A 17,116-nucleotide genomic window follows, 5' to 3' on the forward strand; every position below is an offset into this window, starting at 1 on the left:
TACATTTCCAGAAAAAGGAGAGAGAACACAAAGAAGGCCCGTGGACTGTTGCAAAGGTCAGGGTTAGGTCTGATCCTACTTCTTATCAAAATCCATGATCTCTAAGAGAAAGCAAGCAATTCATTCCTTGCATCTTTGAGTGACACCAGCCTGCATAGTGTTGTCAACACTAGAAGGGACAGAAAAAATAAATCTAAATAATCTTTAAAGACGTCAAAATATCTTCAAGAAATTAAAGGAGACTCAAACTGAGAGGAGACAATGTCTGGGGTCCAGAACCCCAAGAGAAGTGTTCATGTGTAAAGAGTCCCAGGGTCAAGTGGATCAGATACAAGCTTTAGTAGCCCCGGGAAGATCTTTTACAAGCTGCTTGGAGAGGAGCTTTGCCTCTCTTGACTGAAGATTTACTGCCTCTCGTCTGGGTATCATGGCGCCCCTTTTCCTACCTGGGTTTGTTTGTAAGAACTCTGTCCCAGAAAAAAAAAAACGTCTTTCCATCTCCTGGTCCACCAACATGATGGAATGGAGCTGACCCCCTGCCAACAACAAGAATGAAGACAGACTATTTTGGCTTGACCAAGGACTCTGTTCATGCCAATACTTGGCCTAGGATCTTGGGAAGAGCTAACGTCAGAGGAGAGGCATGGAAAAGCAGGCTGACGTTCTTCTACCCAAGGCTGAAAAACATATTCACGAAATGCTTTTTTTTTTTTTTAAATAGATAACCAAATTTTATAGAGGGAAAGACAAGGTGAAGGAAGATATTTGAATTCTCAATATTGTTTCTGCTATATTTTAATTCTATATATATTCATTGATCACCTATGCCATGCCTGGCCTTGGTCTTGAATTCTGTGGGACCTCCCATAAGGAATTCAATTTTATCTTCAGTAAGTTTAAGTCTAATTAGAAAAAAGGAGCTTACTTACAGAAAAAAATGTTAAAGCACTGCAAAAAAAAAAATACACAATGAGTATGGCAAGGAGTATGATCTGTGTACCACCCCCTTCCCCCCCACAGGAGACAGAGACAAGTTGTGGAGGAAAAGAGGTAAGAAAACAGTATAATGTGACCCAGAAGGGTTAGGACAGCTCGTGGAATAGTTGGGTTTCAGGGCAGATCATCAAAGATTAAGGGTGTTTGGACAAGTGGGAAGAAATTAAGGTAGGGGAAGAGCCTGAGCAAATCCCCCAGTCAAGGAAGAGAAATAGACATATTGGTATTTGATGACCTGTACATGATGATTTTAAAATTATTTAAGAAATCATAGGACTTTGAGTTGGGTAAGAATCTTAGATTCTCCCCAAGTACAAGAATCCTCCTTACAAAAGCCCTATAGGATGGTCTATCAGCCTCTGCTTGGAACACCTACAATGACAGGGAGCTCATTAGTTTTCCTACAGCTAAATGCTTTCCTTTTGTTACTTCGACGTTTCAATGTGACATAGATCACATTCACTCCCTCAAAACATGGCAAGCCCCACCCCCCATTAATGAGGGAATTGGTGGTTTCTCTCTTGTCTTTCTTTTTGTCTCTGGTTCTTCCAGTTGTCTTCCTTGATAGTTGAGGTGGTAGTAAAGGGTCCACCCAGGATGTTCTCTAGTTTGATGAGGTCCCTTTGAAAACATGGCACCCAGAAGTGGACATCTACCCAGTTGTGGTCACATGGTTCAGTGGAGGGGTTGCTTCCTTAACCAAGGTACTACTTGTATTTCAAAGCAACATAAGATGGCCTTTACTGATTTGATTTCGCAGATACCTTACACTATTGACTGAAAAAACTCAGCAGATCTTTTGATCATAAAACACTATTTTACCTTGAACACAGAAATACATGATGGAAAAAAAAAAAGAAATACATGGTAGTGGTGAAGGCTGCCTATTATAAACTCTCTTTACCTACTTTTTGACCAATATTTCAGCCTCTGCAAGGACAAAGAATCATTCTATATAAGTAGTGGGAGAGCCTATGTCTATGAATGTCAGGTGGGGTGTGTGTGTGTGTAGCAGGTGGAATGTTGGCTTCCTAAAACATCTTGCCCTGTCCTAATCCCCAGAACCTTATCAGGAAAAAAAAAAAAAGGCCCTTGAAGATGAATTGAGTTATGGATCTTGAGATCATCTTGGATTATCTAATTTACCTCAAATCCTATGACAAGTGTCTTCATTAGACACAGAAGAAGAGAATACACCCACGTAGGAGAAGGTGATAGGAACCCCACAAGGTAACAAATTCCAGGAGGCATCAGAAGTGGGAAGAGGCAAGGAAGGATTCTCCTGGAGCCTCTTGAGGAAGTGAGGTCATGCTAACACCTTGATTTCAAACTTCTGGCCTCAGAAGTGTGAGAGAATAACTTTTGTTGGTTTAAGCCACCAGGCTTATGGTGATCTGTTATGGCGGCCTGAGGAAACTAACACAGAAAGCTCTGTATTTCCTGGGGTGTTCCCCCCTAGAATGGGGGAAAACATCCCCAGGAATCCACACCAACACTTCCCTCCATGGTTTAGGGATATGGAAAGTAGGTTGGGAATGACAGCCACTTAGACTGCTCCATTCTTATGGAGGCAGTGCTCCCCTTGTAAAAAAAAATGTAATAATTTTTTTTTAATCCATTACAAAATTAGAACGCAGATGTTTCCACGATGACTGGTAAGCCAAGTTTGCTAGCGCCCCCGGGGAAAAAGACTACAGAGACACCAGCTGAGTGTGTGTGTGTATTGTAGCGCATAATGCACATCTAACAAGGATACTGAACGAGGAGTTTGAAGACACTAGGTGACTCATGTATTAATGTGAGTACGTAGGAACCTAACCGCGCAGCGTTCTATTCAAAGACGGCCACGTGACTGCCAAAAGCAGTCATAGGCAAGTTATGCAAATCATCTCCCAGATGGCAATGACATATTTACACCTCACCATCATACATGTGCTGTTGCCATGCACTGTGCCAAGAGGCTATTAAAGAAAATTCTTGGAGAGTTTTCCACTCTGCTGTTGGTGAAGCCTTTTGTGTGCCTGTGACAAATGCATCAAACACAAGAAGCAAATAAGAGTCACTGGAAAATAATGGTGGAATTTAAATCCACACATTCCAAGGCACAAACGAGTGATGTAAAAAACACCACCACCAATAACAACAACGTGCCCTGTGAATTGGGCCAGAACCTACTGCGATGGTTATACTAGGGTAGAGTCAATTTACCCGGTCAAAGAGCATGGTTCCCAACAGCAAGGGGAAGAGGTTCCTTCAGAAAGGCAGAGGAAGAAGGGCAGGGATGAAAAGAATAGAAATGAAGAGATTCTCGTAAAAACTGTAAATCTCAAATTCGGAAGTCATTTTGTCTACTCCCTCCCTGAGGCAGGAATCTCTTCTTCCTCCTTTTTTTTTTTTTTAAGATTTTATTTTATTTGACAGAGATCACAAGCAGGCAGAGAGGCAGGCAGAGAGAGAGGGGGAAGCAGGCTCCCTAACGAGTAGAGAGCCTGATGTGGGGCTTAATCCCAGGTCCCTGGGATCATGACCTGAGCAGAAGACAGAAGCTTTAACCCACTGAGCCACCCAGGTGCCCCTTTCCTTCTCCTTTTTAGAATATGGTAAAAAATAAAACATAATAATGATTACTATTTAATGAGCAATTCACGAGGTGCAAGACACAGTGCTGGGTACTCTACGTGTATTTTCTCATTTAATCATGAGACTATTGCTATGAGATCAATATAACCCCCATTTTATATATGAATACATGTGTCATTAAGGAAACACAAATTCTCTCTGGCATTCACTCATTCATTTTTCAATACATACTAGGCACATGTAAACACAGCAAATAAACAAATATTCCAAACATACCAAGAAAAAATAACCTTCAGTGTCAGGGGAGTCAGTACCCCAAAAAGGCAACCTACTGGATTTTTGGACCATGCTCATTCTTAGAAAGTTCTTTCTTATATTGATCTGAGAGACGTGTCCATGTAACTAAGCAATAGGTCACTGTGGTGTCTTTGTTCACTTAGAACAAAAGGAGGTAAGAGGACATGGTGAGGGTAAGGGGTTTACAGGAGGCAATTGACATTCTTGGTTTCTCATTTCAGTTAAGAGCAGTTTCTGTACTTAACAACATGTCTGGTTTTCATGTTAACCCTTATTCTTTGGGGATCACAGATGGCCAAATCCCATGAACCCAAATAGAGAGATGTAGTCTTCCTTGAAAATAGTTTTGAAAAGCCCTTGATAGCTTGGAGGCACTGTCAGAGGACCAGAAATATGCCACCCACATAAAAGCGAGTCTGCGTGGTGCCAACCCATAAATATCAGGAATAGTTATGTGTCACCTGCAGGAGGTCCATGAATGCTGAAGTGATGAGGAGGACACATATCAGAGCCACCCTCGTGAGTCCTCTCTTGGCAGCGTCTTATAAGAATGGCCTTTCAAGTGGTCAGAATCCCAGCAGCAGAACCTCTTTTCACCACTCAACTGTGGAATTCACACCCAAAAGGGAGACACTGGAAGCCAGGGAGCTGGGAATCGCTGCTCTGGGAGAACCCACTGTTTATGGACCTCATGGAATCCTCCCACCACAGGTCTGCAGAAGACCAGGCCTTTCGATGGGCAGCTACCCTACCCTGGAGCTCCAAGATAAACAAGATCATCCATGTTAACGGGCTTTCTGTCTAAACCTTTGGGGGCCTTTCGGGAAATCTGTTATTCTCAAAGAGTCTTTGGCCCTCTGCTGACTACTCTTTCCAACATTGCTATGTCCAAACTGTAGCATGACCTGAGAAGGCGGACTTTAACCGAAATAATCATTGTTTCCTCTACAGGCTCACCTCAGAGACAGATGGGGTTCAGTTCCAGGCCACCACAATAAGGCGAGTTCACCACAAAGCAGATAGCATAATAAAGCCAGTCAAGGGAATGTTTTGGTTTCCCAGTACTTATATAAGTTTAAACTCTATCATAGTCTATTACACATGGCATCGCATTACATCTAAAAAAGCGATGTGTGGACTTTAATTTAAAAATCCTTTCTTGCTAAAAAATGTTAACCATCATCTGAGCTTCTAGTGAGTCGCAATCACTGGGCACACGTCACCATAACACATGTAATGGTAATGAAAAGTTTGAAATACGGTGAGAATTGCCAAAATGTGACACGGCGACACAAAGGAACAAATGCTGTTGGGAAAATGGCACTGATGGACGTGCTAGAGGGAGGCTTGCCACAACTCTTCCACTTGTAAAAAAAAAAAAAAAATGCAGTATTTGCAAACTGCAATCCAGTCACGTATGTACTGCGTGTACCAAAAGCTATGCTTGTACTAATCCAACGAGGGTTAACTGATTGAGCCCCTACTCTATCATGGACCAGGCACTTCGCACGAAACCATCTCCTGTTTGATCCTTACCACAGCACTGTCTTTGGAAAGTATTCCATTTTCCAGATGAGGCTGTGTGTGACCGAGAGGCACGAAGCAGCTTATGTCCATTACGTGGTGGAATCGGGTCTCGAACCCAGATCTGTCACATTCCAACTTCCTTTAGAAAAATAATAGTAGCAAGAGCTCACATTGTGTCAGGTAGTAGTCTAAGCACTTTGGACACCGCGCTCATTTCTTCCTCATAACGAGCCTGTTTTATAGCTGGGGTAAGCGGGTCCAATCACCATCACAGGTCACACTGTTAACATAAGAGAGTGCTGGCTTTGGAACCCCGGCAATCTGATGCTAACAGAAGGTAAATAAACATGGACACTGCTGGGCAGGGAGGCTGAGGTTCCTCTCCAGGACCCTCTAAGCATACCAGGAGTAGGGTCGAGGTTATGAACCCTTGTCCTCGATCAGCTGGTGAATGATGAAAACTTGCCTTAGCTTTTCAGGATAGGGTGAGACTTAGAGGAGCCTGGGAACATCTCTGCTCTCATGCCATGCCTCAAGGTCCTCCAATGGCATGGAATATTCCAGGACTGAGGTGGTCATCTCCAAGGGAGCTACAAGCCCCCTTCCCCAGTGCAGGGCAGGCTCCCAACTGGCCAACTCCCCCTCGTCCTGGTGAGTTGGCATGGCAGATCACCAGGTTGTGGTTAAGGGTGTTTACCTGCAAGATTGGAGGAAACCAAGCACCCACCCTGCCCAGGAGAGAGAGCATAGTTGAAAGCAGAAAAGGTCGCCTGCCAAGTCAGATTACAGCCAATGACAACAGGAACATTTTCTCTGCAGGCCTGCGGAGGACCACATTCGGTGTGTCTGTTGGGGTGTGAGAGCTTTGCGGTGGGAAAGGCAGGAGGACAGCAGCTCCTAAGCATGTTTGGGAGCTGGCAGAGACTGACTGGCCTGGCTCGTGTGACGTAGTTTAAGCGTTCTCCTGCCTCCTGCCTATTTTCTTTCTCTGAACTGTTAACATCGGAGTTAATTATGTACAATTAATACCATAACAAGAGCTATCAGGGTTCCTAATGATGGCAACCGCAGATCTTTTATCTTGGTAAGGTCAGACTACCTCTGTCGAGCACCCAGGAAAATTCCTTCAAGAATGGCCCGCACCTCTATTTGGTCCCTGTGTAGCGCCAGTCGCTGGTCACTCGACGCCCTCCGCGTGTTACCCCATTTGGTTCTCATGAGCACTTCAATCATAAGGCTCGTCTCCTGTTTTACTGACGAAGAAACGGACGTTCTGAGAAGTCCAGTAACCTGCTCATGAGTGTGCATGGAAGACACTGTGTGTTTTCCAGTCAGACCTATCGCCACGTGAACCAAGAGATGGGGTTACTACAGGAAGGAAGCCGCTGTGGGTCCTTCACCCCTTTGGACAATACTTGTGTGTAAATTATCCAAGAGACCAAGTGCCTTCTAGATAACCTGACTCTGGATTCCAGCCTCCATATTTTCTTTCCTTTCTTCTATCTGGAGGCATAGCATCCTGAGCTGTGTTCCTTTAGTGGGGAAGGACCTTGACATACAGTGATGAAAGGATGTATTTAATCGTAACATCACTGCTGTGCAAAGAGCTAACAGTCCATGGTAATCCAGAGGAATGCGTCTCGTGGAGAGGTCTGTGACTTTAAAGACACGGTCCTCTCCAGAAAGAGTCAGGATCGAGGAGATCCTTTCCTTTCTTCTGCTGACAAAGCTCTGAATCAAGTGAGAATACTGCTAAGGGACAACCCTGCAGCCACCATCCAAATACACCACTGGGGTGGAGGAGTGGGGGGAGGAGAACAGACAAAAGTCAGTGCGAGAACATTATGAGCTTCCAAGGAGGGAGAGAGAAATTGGCAACAAGGTCCCAGGCAGATTCTCAGTGGTGAGAAGCAAGGGTCTGAGACCAGACTTTGCTCAGCTTATTTCCATTTTTCCTTCTGGAGAGTTGACAAGCGCCTTGAATTTCCAGGGGGAATGAAAATGAGTGTAACTCCCAACAGCTTATTCCTTTGCAAAGATCTTTGCAAACAGATCTCAGAAAAGTCACTGATGAAGAAATCCAGAATGAAATGTCCCCTGGCTGGTTCATTTCTCCCTCTACAGTTTCTGGCTCATCCCGGCAGGGGACTGGGTTTATTTTCCTTTCTCTAAGGACAGTGCTGGCTGCGGAGTGTGGCTCTTGGGCTGTCAAGAACAGAGTAAGACAGGCTGGCAGATCAGGATTAAGAAAACAAAAATGGATCCTAGAGGTAAAATTACTTAAAAAAAAAAAAAAAAGTCCTGGCAGAACAATCTTTTCGGTAGATTTGCTATTAAAAGAGAAAAAGAAAGGTGGAAGAATTGAAAAAAAAAAAAAGTTAAAAATCCAACCTGAAGTTACATTCATTCTTGTTAAGCATGGAGGAAATAATCTTTACTTTAACCAAAGGTCAGCAGGCAGCCAGTCCAGGTCTGGATGTAAACAGCTCTAATCCGGACTGCAAAGTGTTTTTTTAAGAACGTCAACAAAGAAAAAATAAAACCCAGTAGACTTTTTTAGAGAAGAAAGAGGGAGGAAAATGAGTGTTGGCCTCTGAGAAGGGCAGCAGAAGGTAGTCATCTGAGCACCCGACTTCTGGCAGGGGTGGCGGGTGCGGGGGGGCAAATGTAAGGTCATCTCACAGGTTCAGATGGAAATTGCCTCTGGTGAGACAAACGCAGAGAAGTAAGGCCAAATAAGGCAAATGAGGCAAAAATAAGGCAACTCTGAATTCATTCGGCCCTGGCCTCCCAACCCTCCCTTAAAACGGGCTGAATAGGTCTGAGTCTTTGAGTTCAGTTTCAAAAAAGTCTCCACTGCACTCCACTCCAGGGTTAAAAAAAAAAAAAAAATCAGATCAACTTCCAGACAAGCAGAGCCTGGCTTAATGATTAAGAGAAACAAAAAGGATTAAATATCTGGCCTGGGAGAATTTTCCTGTACAACCCAAATGTCAAAGGCATCTCTCTGCTCTTCCCTCTCAAAAGAGCTTCTCCCTGTGGGACAAACACCCGGGCTAAGTCATTCAGCTTTTATTTTTTCGTTCAGTTTCCTCATTCAGAGAGATCCCTCAGGGGCCAGGGGTCTAAATGCCAAAAAAGAAAAATGAAGGGTTTCAACTCACCTTTTCCAGTGCGTGTCCCGGGCACTCAAGGCAGCCGCAGCCCCGAAGTTCCCATGCCTTGTGGGTGAATCTGGCAGTTCCTGGGGCTCCCGGAGCAGTGACCAGGCTCAACCTTGGTGCACAGGTGCCTAAGGAAGGAGGAGGGCATTGGTTGGTCGAGAGCAGGAAACGTGTGACATCACGGGAGCCTCACAGATAAAACATTGCTGGGCCTTTAGCTATTGAAACAGTCAGTATAGGTCCCGCCCACCTGTCATTTACCTGAATACCTGTGAGCAGGTAGGTGGCGTCTCTGTGCCGACAGATGAATCAGAGCGATCGGCCCACTGGAATTTACTTTCTTTCCTGAGCACAGCACGTGCCCAACCCCGTGGACAGATCTGAATTTACAAGCACGGTGGCTTCCGCGGCCCCCTCCTCTCTCCCCCTTCCCAAATAGCTACCTATAAAAAAGAGTTCAAAAGGAAATTTAAACACAGAGACAGTGTGTTGATGGGCATAAGAAAGAAGAGTGTGAAGATCCCTCGACCGCTTGGAAAACATTTGAGAATTGCCCTCAAAAGTTGTTCTGAATAGCATCCCTTTGAATCCAGCGCTTCTCTGTTCCGATATTAAAAATTGGAGGTGACACTTCAAATTCATTAAAAAAAAAATCTAAACAGGCTACTGGTTGGCAGTTTCAAGGTCGGGGGTTTTCAAATGCTTTTTCTCCTACTCCCACACCGGCGGGAGGACAGCGTTTTAATTCCATATTCAGGAGTTTGTAAAACTTGGGTCTTTCCTACCGCGGCTTCCCGGGCTGTTAGTCACATGGAGCTGACAGTTCCCTCTAAGCCTGCAATTAGCAGCCATTTAAATGATTCAGATTTGAATGATCGTACAGTAATAAGGTGGCTTTGTCTGCTGAATTACAGCCAGGAAGAAGGAGTCAGAATTATTTCTGTCCCAAGCGTGCTGTGTGACCCTGGGCAAGTCACGGTGTTGCTTCAGCTCTGCCAGCAGGCGGACAGGAACGCCAAGCTCAGCTCTGCCCGCGCACTGCACCAGCTGGGAGCTATAATGACTGACTGTTAAGCCCTTTGGCATCTTTCAGACAATTGTAAACAACTGCCTGCATTGTATTAAACGAAATTGTATTTCTGCCCCCACCTCTACCCCCCCACCCACCCCCAGCATCTCCCGACCATTCAGCTTCCCCGGGGAAATTGTGTCTTCTCCCTCCCAGGAGATGGTCTGCTGGTCCAGAGAGACTTTTTATTCCCCTTGAAGGAAAAAAAAAAGTAGAAATTCCTATTCCCCACTCCCTTATTCTGTGTCCCTCTTCTCCTGATACCAGAAACCCTTTGGTTCCATGGGTTCGAACATTGTACTGCTTCGGTGGGTTATGGTCGGTCGTTGGGTGAGTAGGTTGGTGGCTTGGCTGGGGGAGGGGTGGAGGAAGAGAAATCAGTGAGAGGGGGAGGGGCAGAAGAGGAAAGGAAGGAAGTCTTGATTCTGTTCTCTTGGCCTCAACTTTGGGCTCAGCCAATCATCCAAGACCTTGTGAAACCACCAGGGAGGGAAGAAGGAGCAAAACTGGTCAAGGACACGGGCTGCAGGGCGGACTCTGCATACTTCACCAGGAGGAGAGCGGGCTCCTCTCCCCCAGCCATCCCAGACGGCACACCACCTTCCCCACCTGGGACCTGGGTGCACTGTGAAGAGAATGAAAATCTTTAAAAAAAAAAAAATTCCCATGCATATTTTTCTCCAATAGAAACTAAGATTGGTGTGGCCTTTCCTTCAGTGTTAACAACAAGAAGAGGCAAACCCTTTTCCATGCGGGTCATTCAGGAAAAGTACCAGTCCCTCAGCTTATTCTCAACTGAGAAACAAAAGCAAAACACAGGCTTCTTCTTCACTTGGATAGGGTGTCCCCTGCGCCCTGAGAAGGGCAGGGCGAGCCACCAACCTGATGAATCATCTAGAAGGCTCAACCTCTGACACTCTTGGGTCTACCTGCCTTCCCTGTGTGTCAATCATGCCTTACCTTTTTCTAGGGCCTCCAAGTCTGTCCCCAGAGAATGGAATCACAGACATAATTTTTCTGTGTGTTTTTTATTTTGTTTTTGTTTTTTTGATGGGGGAGCTATGTGTTTTGGGGGGCCAGGGGAGAGCTTGAAGGAAGTGACAGTGCATGAAGCTTTATCCAAAGGCCTCCTGGCTATGGGCTTCACTTGCTGGATTCACATACACTTGGCCTTCTGTTTTGATGGCCTGATGAATAAAAATTAAGAACAAGAGTTGAGGCAGGAGGGGAATTTGCTCCCTGGTGTGGTTGTATTAAATGAAGAGAAAGAGAAAAAAGTAGATACATTTTACACAATCAGCCATCCTCAGTGAGGTGCATCTTGCTATACCTAGATTTAGAACAATCTCTAAAGGTTAAAAAAAAATCAATATGGGCTTCCTTATTCCATTAGGGCTGTGACATTATGAAGGAAATGATATTTCTAAACGATTGGTGAAGAGATTTAAGTAATAAGCATAAAAAGCTGACATCGAATAAGTGCTTACTGGGGGCTACTTACCGTTCTAAGCACATTTTACAACAGTCCTAGATGTTAGGTACTATTTGCATTTAAAGCTGGGAAATCCAAGGCATAGGAAGGCTGAGAACTTACGGGCAGCCCAGCCAGCAAGTAGCTGGCCCAGAGCAGTTTTAGCCAGTGGAAAGAAAGGGAGGAGAGTTTCTGATTTCATGCTCACCGGGCAACCTCTTGGACACTAACTAAATTTCTAACCCCTCCTCTATTCAGAAGGAAGTATCTTGTGGAAGTAGCCCCGGGGGTGTGTGTAAGTTTCTGGGAAGAAGTGTCTTCAGCTGCAAATGTTATTATAACCAGTTATTAATCTGGTTTCTACGTAGACTATATGTGTACAGAACATATATACATATGCAAATATAGGCATATATAACAGATGCACATATTTATGCATATAGTTATGAGGAAACACACTCTGGATGCATTACTTGACATCACCGTTTGGAAACCTGTCAAACCCACCCCAGGAATGGAAGATCAACTTGAGGGGCCTCATCAGAATGATCAGTTGTAAATCTCAATAGTATCTTTTAGGGTGATTTCTCTGTAAAAATCCAACAGTCTATACCTTTAAAATCGGAACATCTCATCAGGACAGCCTTAAGAACACAGAACTACCTACAACTGGATAATATGAAACCATGTAAAGTTAAGTTCCAGTATGAACCACAGCCATGATGGGTGGTTGAGCCTGGCTTGGCAAATACTACATGCACAATGTTCCATTCTTCCCCCTACACACCAGACAAGGGACCCACTAGTCCTTGCTGAAGGGCCATGGCACCCTTTAGCTGAGAGGTAACCTCAGAATCGTCAAGATGAAAGTCCAAAGACAGTGTAACTTCTAGGTCTTGTTTCACAGAAGGTGGAGGGATAATCGGGAAAGGAACAGAGTGGTGTTGGCTGGTGCCATCGGGGAAGACTTCATGGAGAAGTCTGATGGATTGGCAAGATGGTGGGAAGGGCACACAGTTCCAGACGTGGTGGCAGTGTAGATGGGGGCAGGGATTATTGCAGCCTGTGTGTGTTGAGGAGGAAGCGGTGGTGGGCGAGCAGAGGGAGGCCAGGGAAGAAGATCCATGGCATGCTCAGTTTGGACAGGTAAGGTGGGACCAAATTCTGAAGACCCTCAAGGACTGACTGCTTCGGGTCTTTACTGTGTTACTGGCTACTACTCTCAAGATGAATAAGCAGCTTTTTTAACTGGAGGAAAAAAGGAAGAAAGAAATTCAACATCTTGAGCATGGAGTAATTTATTAAGAGTGACAACGTTTTAAGAAACCAACCGAAAAATCCACCCTTAAGTACAGGGAACAAACAGGTGGTTGCCAGAGGAGAGGTGTGGGAGGGGGATGGGTGTGAAACAGAAAAAGGGGATCAAGAGTACACTTCTCCAGGAAAAATAAAGAATGACCATGTCTTCAGTGCGGAGGTAAATCTCTAGGAGATGCCATTTTGGCTACCTTATGATCTTCAGAGACACGCCTCCTCTGCAGTCCTTATATCCTATAAATATGGTCGTCTGGAGGGACAGGTGGAATGCATTAGAAATCTCTCTGAACTCAAGGTTGGGCCTGTCCTAGTTAACCAGCCAGCTCACTTGGGCTTTTTGATTAGCTTGAATTCTTTTATGTATCCTGACAGGGAAATCTAAGGGGGGAAAGGAGGTCTGGTTTCAAAGCTCTGTCCTTCTCGATCAACACAATGAAGGTTGGCATTCTCAAGGATTCCTCCTGGCAATGAACCTATTGCTAAGAGCATGCCTCGTGATTCGTCAGAATTACTTTGCCCCTGTTTGCTTCTTCTTTTTTTTTTTAATGGCATATTTGTAGAGTTGTCTCAGATGATTAAATGCCACAACAAAACACAGTCCATGTGATTTTAATATACACATCTCAAGAAAAAGCCACTTTGGCTGCAAGTACCTGGCATTATGAGATGGAATTGGCTGTATACATTCCATCATCTTGGCCTCAGGTTTTTTTGTTTTTTGTTTTTTTTTGTTTTTTTTTTTAACTAGCTTAGCCCCAAATCTTTCATTGGCTAATTACAAGTGCTTAGCATGAAGCAAATAAGCAGATCCTACAAAGGCAATTATAGAAAATAATAGTAATAATCACAGCGATCAGCGGCTGTGATAGATGTTGTCTAGTTCTGTGTATGTGGAGGAGAATGTGGTTCTCTCAAGAAACTCATGGCCTGGGTATTGCCTGTTGTGCAGATGAGCTTCTAGAACATTTTATGGATCTACAGTTTAGGAGCAGACAGTTTCTGCTTTGTGTGCTTTTTGGGGAGGAGAGAGTACCTCAGCTATTGGACTTGGCACCTAGTTTGTGAACTTGGCCTACATTTGTGGCCAGTACCCTCTGTGCTCTAGCACACATACACAGAAGGACTTCATTGTTGCGGTCTCTGTAATTATCACAAGGCCTATATTCCATACCTGTAAATATCTTTATGTTTCTATGACTCCATTCCTGTGTAAACCAAATGGGTTAGTCTATGCTTTGGTGATGGTTGTCACTATGTTTTGGTGATGGTTGTCATGTCTTTGTTTCTTTATTGGTTCCTTCTTTTACAGTTATATTGATTGACCCAATGCCATATATCAAAGATATAAAATATCTCTTCTCCTTGTTAACTTTGGCCTCGTTATAAGGGCTTCCATGTCCTTGTAGATGACCCCTCAAGCATCCTTGACCTCCTCAACTATGAGGACATTTACATTTGCTCCTCTTAAGCTGCAAGTTCTCCTCCTCCTCCTCCTCCTCCTCCTCCTTCTTCTTCTTCTTTTTTAAGATTTTATTGATTCATTTGAGAGAGAGTACAAGCAGTGGGGAGGAGAGAGAGAGGGAGAAGCAGACTGCTCCCTGAGCAGGGAGCCAGACCTGGGGCTTGATCCCAGGACGTGGAGATCATGACCTGAGCTGAAGGCAGAAGCTTAACCATTTGAATCACCCAGGTGCTTGTACGCTGCCGGTTCTTAGGGCCACCCCTTGGATCTTCTTATCACCTCCAAATTTTCCATTTCAGAAAATCTGAGAATGTTGTTCTCTGCTGTATTCTCAATCATTCAGGTTTTCACTCCCTTCCTCAATCTTTGCCTTCTTCTCTGCACTGATGGTGGTCCCTGGTGCCTGGAGGGGGACCACGGATATCTGCTCTGTGTTTTTCACTTCCAGCTTATCTAGCCCAGATTCCGTTTCTGTGCCAGCATCTTCAATTTCCTACTGACCTGGTGGGACCATGGGGCTAGCCTTCTTTCTTCCCATAAGCCTGAAGCCTGGCACCACTATTTAGGGATGTCCTACAGTGCCTGCTGTACTCGTCACTCTCCTTGGTACTCCTGGTTAGGGTCTCTTCCTTCCCTCTTGGTGGTCACCCCCACCTTCAGTTCATTCTCCTTGACTGACGCCCCAGGCGTTTCAGGATCTGGTCTCTGCTTGCCCATCAAAACTCATCACCATCTTATCTTTCTCATCCACAGAACACCATCCACCTTCCACCTTGCCCAAGTCACCCTGTGTCAGAGAGGAGTAATGCCTCCCACCCCCATTTCCACAGGAAAGTGGTTTCCAAAGCAAACCCCGGCCAGCTCCACACTCCAACTCTGGGAGTCCCTGACTGGGGAAATGAAAAAGAAAAGCCAGGTAAGCTCACTTTTGCTCCTCCCTTTCCTGTCTTGGGAGTGAGCCGGACTTTCCCTGTGCCATGCCATGCTCTGAGTCCTCTCTGGGCATGCTTCCTTTTGAGAAACTGCCACTGCCAGGTCTGCTCTGTCCTGGGGTCTTCAAGTTCTGTTTTCCCTTGTTCCAGGTGCTGGTCTCCAGGTTAGAATCACCATTTAAAAGGTGGGTTTTTTTTTTTTAAAGATTTTATTTATTTATTTGACAGAGATCACAAGTAGGCAGAGAGACAGAGAGAGAGAGGAGGAAGCAGGCTCCCTGTTGAGCAGAGAGCCCGATGCGGGGCTCAATCTCAGGACCCTGGGATCATGACCTGAGCCGAAGGCAAAGGCTTTAACCCATTGAGCCACCCAGGCACCTCTAGAAGGTGGTATTTTTGCCTCCATAATTACTCTTTTGAATTTTCTCAAATTATCCCAAACCCAGATGGGGAAGAGGCACTGTTTACCACGGTTCTCCTTAGCTATCCCAAATCCTGTTTGTGGTTCCCCTAGTAATCTGCATCTCTCACTTCCAGGCTTTTACCCAGGTGATACCCCAATATTTATTGTGCATTTACCATTGCTTGGATTGATGATATGCACTTTATCTGTGTTCTCTTACCAGATCCTGGCAGAAATCCTAGGAACTAACTCTACTTAACAGATGAAGAAACTGTCTCTGAGAGGTGATGTAACTTGTCTGACATGCCCAGCTGATTACAGCCAGACCTGAGACTCAGGTAAACTCCTCCCTCAGTCTGGGAAACTCCTTCTCCACCCGCAGGGCTCAGCTCAAATGCCATCTTCTTTACAGAACCTTCTGTGACCTACCCAAGGTCTGTGCCTGTCCCATGCTGGCCACACTACTTCAGCAAGTGTTTCACGGATTGCCACTTTTAAAAGATCGTCTCCTCTCTAGACAGCCAGGTAAGGAACACGGCTTTTCATAGACCCTCAGGACTCAGCCAGGGCTGGGAGGGAACTTAGCCCAATCCCTGTGATAAATATTAGTTAAAAGAACTAAAGATGAATATAAAACAAAGGGAGGCGGTGGAGTGGGTTGGGGGGTAGATGGAGAAACTCACATCAAGTTAAATCTTGAGGATGCCCTTCCTTCTCGTAGCAGTCTAGGCCTGTTGACTTCGGAAAGGGAACAGATTTTAACCCACTGAAGTGTTATAGTAGTCCTACCATAGTCTAGATTCATTATTCACTCATTCATTCTTTCACTCGCTTATTCAACAAATTTATTGAATACCACTAACATACGAGTAGATGACAAGGATAAGAAGAAACTATTTTCAGGAACTCATAGTCAAAGGACAAGTAGAGTTTAAGACCAATGATTAAACAATCAAAGGTGGAAATTGTCATAATAGAGGAGTGGCCACAGGTGCAATTGCATGAAGGAGGGAATGGGCTTGTTTCTTCTTGTTTGAAGGCTCCAAGTTGTTAAAAAGCACTTGCCCGACTTTGCCCAGCTAGTAAATGGCAGAGCCAATATTGGAGTGTAGTTCTTCTTGATTTTAGGGCTCATCATCTTCCCAGGTGCCCACACAGCCTTATCCGGGCCCTTAGCTATGTAGAGGGCCCCCAAGAACAGGATCTTAACCTGCTTCTAGAATCTAAATGTGTCACCCCAGAGAATCTGGCCTTTTACAGCTTTACAGTCTTCACATAGTAGGGGTGGGTTCTCTGAGAAGGTAGAAAGACTAATTACTTCTCATATGTGGTCTCAGAGTTTCATGACCACAGTCAGAACTGCTGGCACCTTGGGAAGAATCTGAAAAAGACCTATTCTCTGCAGGTGACAGAAATATCTGTAGATATTTGTATCTGTAGGATTGAAATTCCTTTAAGGTGGAGTCAGTCTACTTCTGTAAGCCATTCTTAAAGATCCCCACCTCAAACTTCATAAAGTTTTTAAGCCTCTGGTGTAATCTTATTCTGTTTTTTGTGCCATCAGTCCTAAGTGCAGAAAAAATTACCATCTCCTCACCACAACCCTCCAATATATTTGCTGTCTTTTCTGCTTTCTTATAGAGTCCAGGCCCAAGAGACTGACCTCTTCAAACTTTTTCCTGAGGGAGTTGAAAATTCATAATAACTAGTAACATAAAGACTTACATATACACACACAAAAAAAATGCCCCAGTGAGATGGAGTGGAAAAGCGAAATCAAGAGGGGAGTCATCTTGCTGGCCTTGTCAGGTGTGATAAACACAGAGGAAACCAACTTTCGGGGTGGGGAAATATTTTCCTTCCTAACGAACTTCCACTTCTGTCCAAGAAAGAGCAGG

The 17,116-nt window shown here is 44.7% G+C and overlaps 1 protein-coding gene across 2 annotated transcripts in view; it reads right to left on the reverse strand.

The window, feature by feature from the left end:
• The window catches only part of LNX1 (ligand of numb-protein X 1), a 180,052-nt gene that overhangs the window by 111,420 nt on the left and 51,516 nt on the right, over nt 1-17,116 (reverse strand). The window contains exons 1-2 of one of the 2 annotated variants that reach the window (XM_032334301.1): nt 8,826-9,007; nt 8,565-8,692 (exon numbers count right to left, since the gene is read on the reverse strand). The gene's annotated coding sequence lies outside the window, so the exon portion shown is untranslated. Of the gene's footprint in view, nt 1-8,564; nt 8,693-8,825; nt 9,008-17,116 lie in introns of those variants that run through there. The other variant, XM_032334302.1, reaches the window with a different exon arrangement.

The sequence above is a fragment of the Mustela erminea genome, chromosome 2 (genome assembly GCF_009829155.1).
Source record: "Mustela erminea isolate mMusErm1 chromosome 2, mMusErm1.Pri, whole genome shotgun sequence".
Lineage (NCBI taxonomy): Eukaryota > Metazoa > Chordata > Mammalia > Carnivora > Mustelidae > Mustela > Mustela erminea.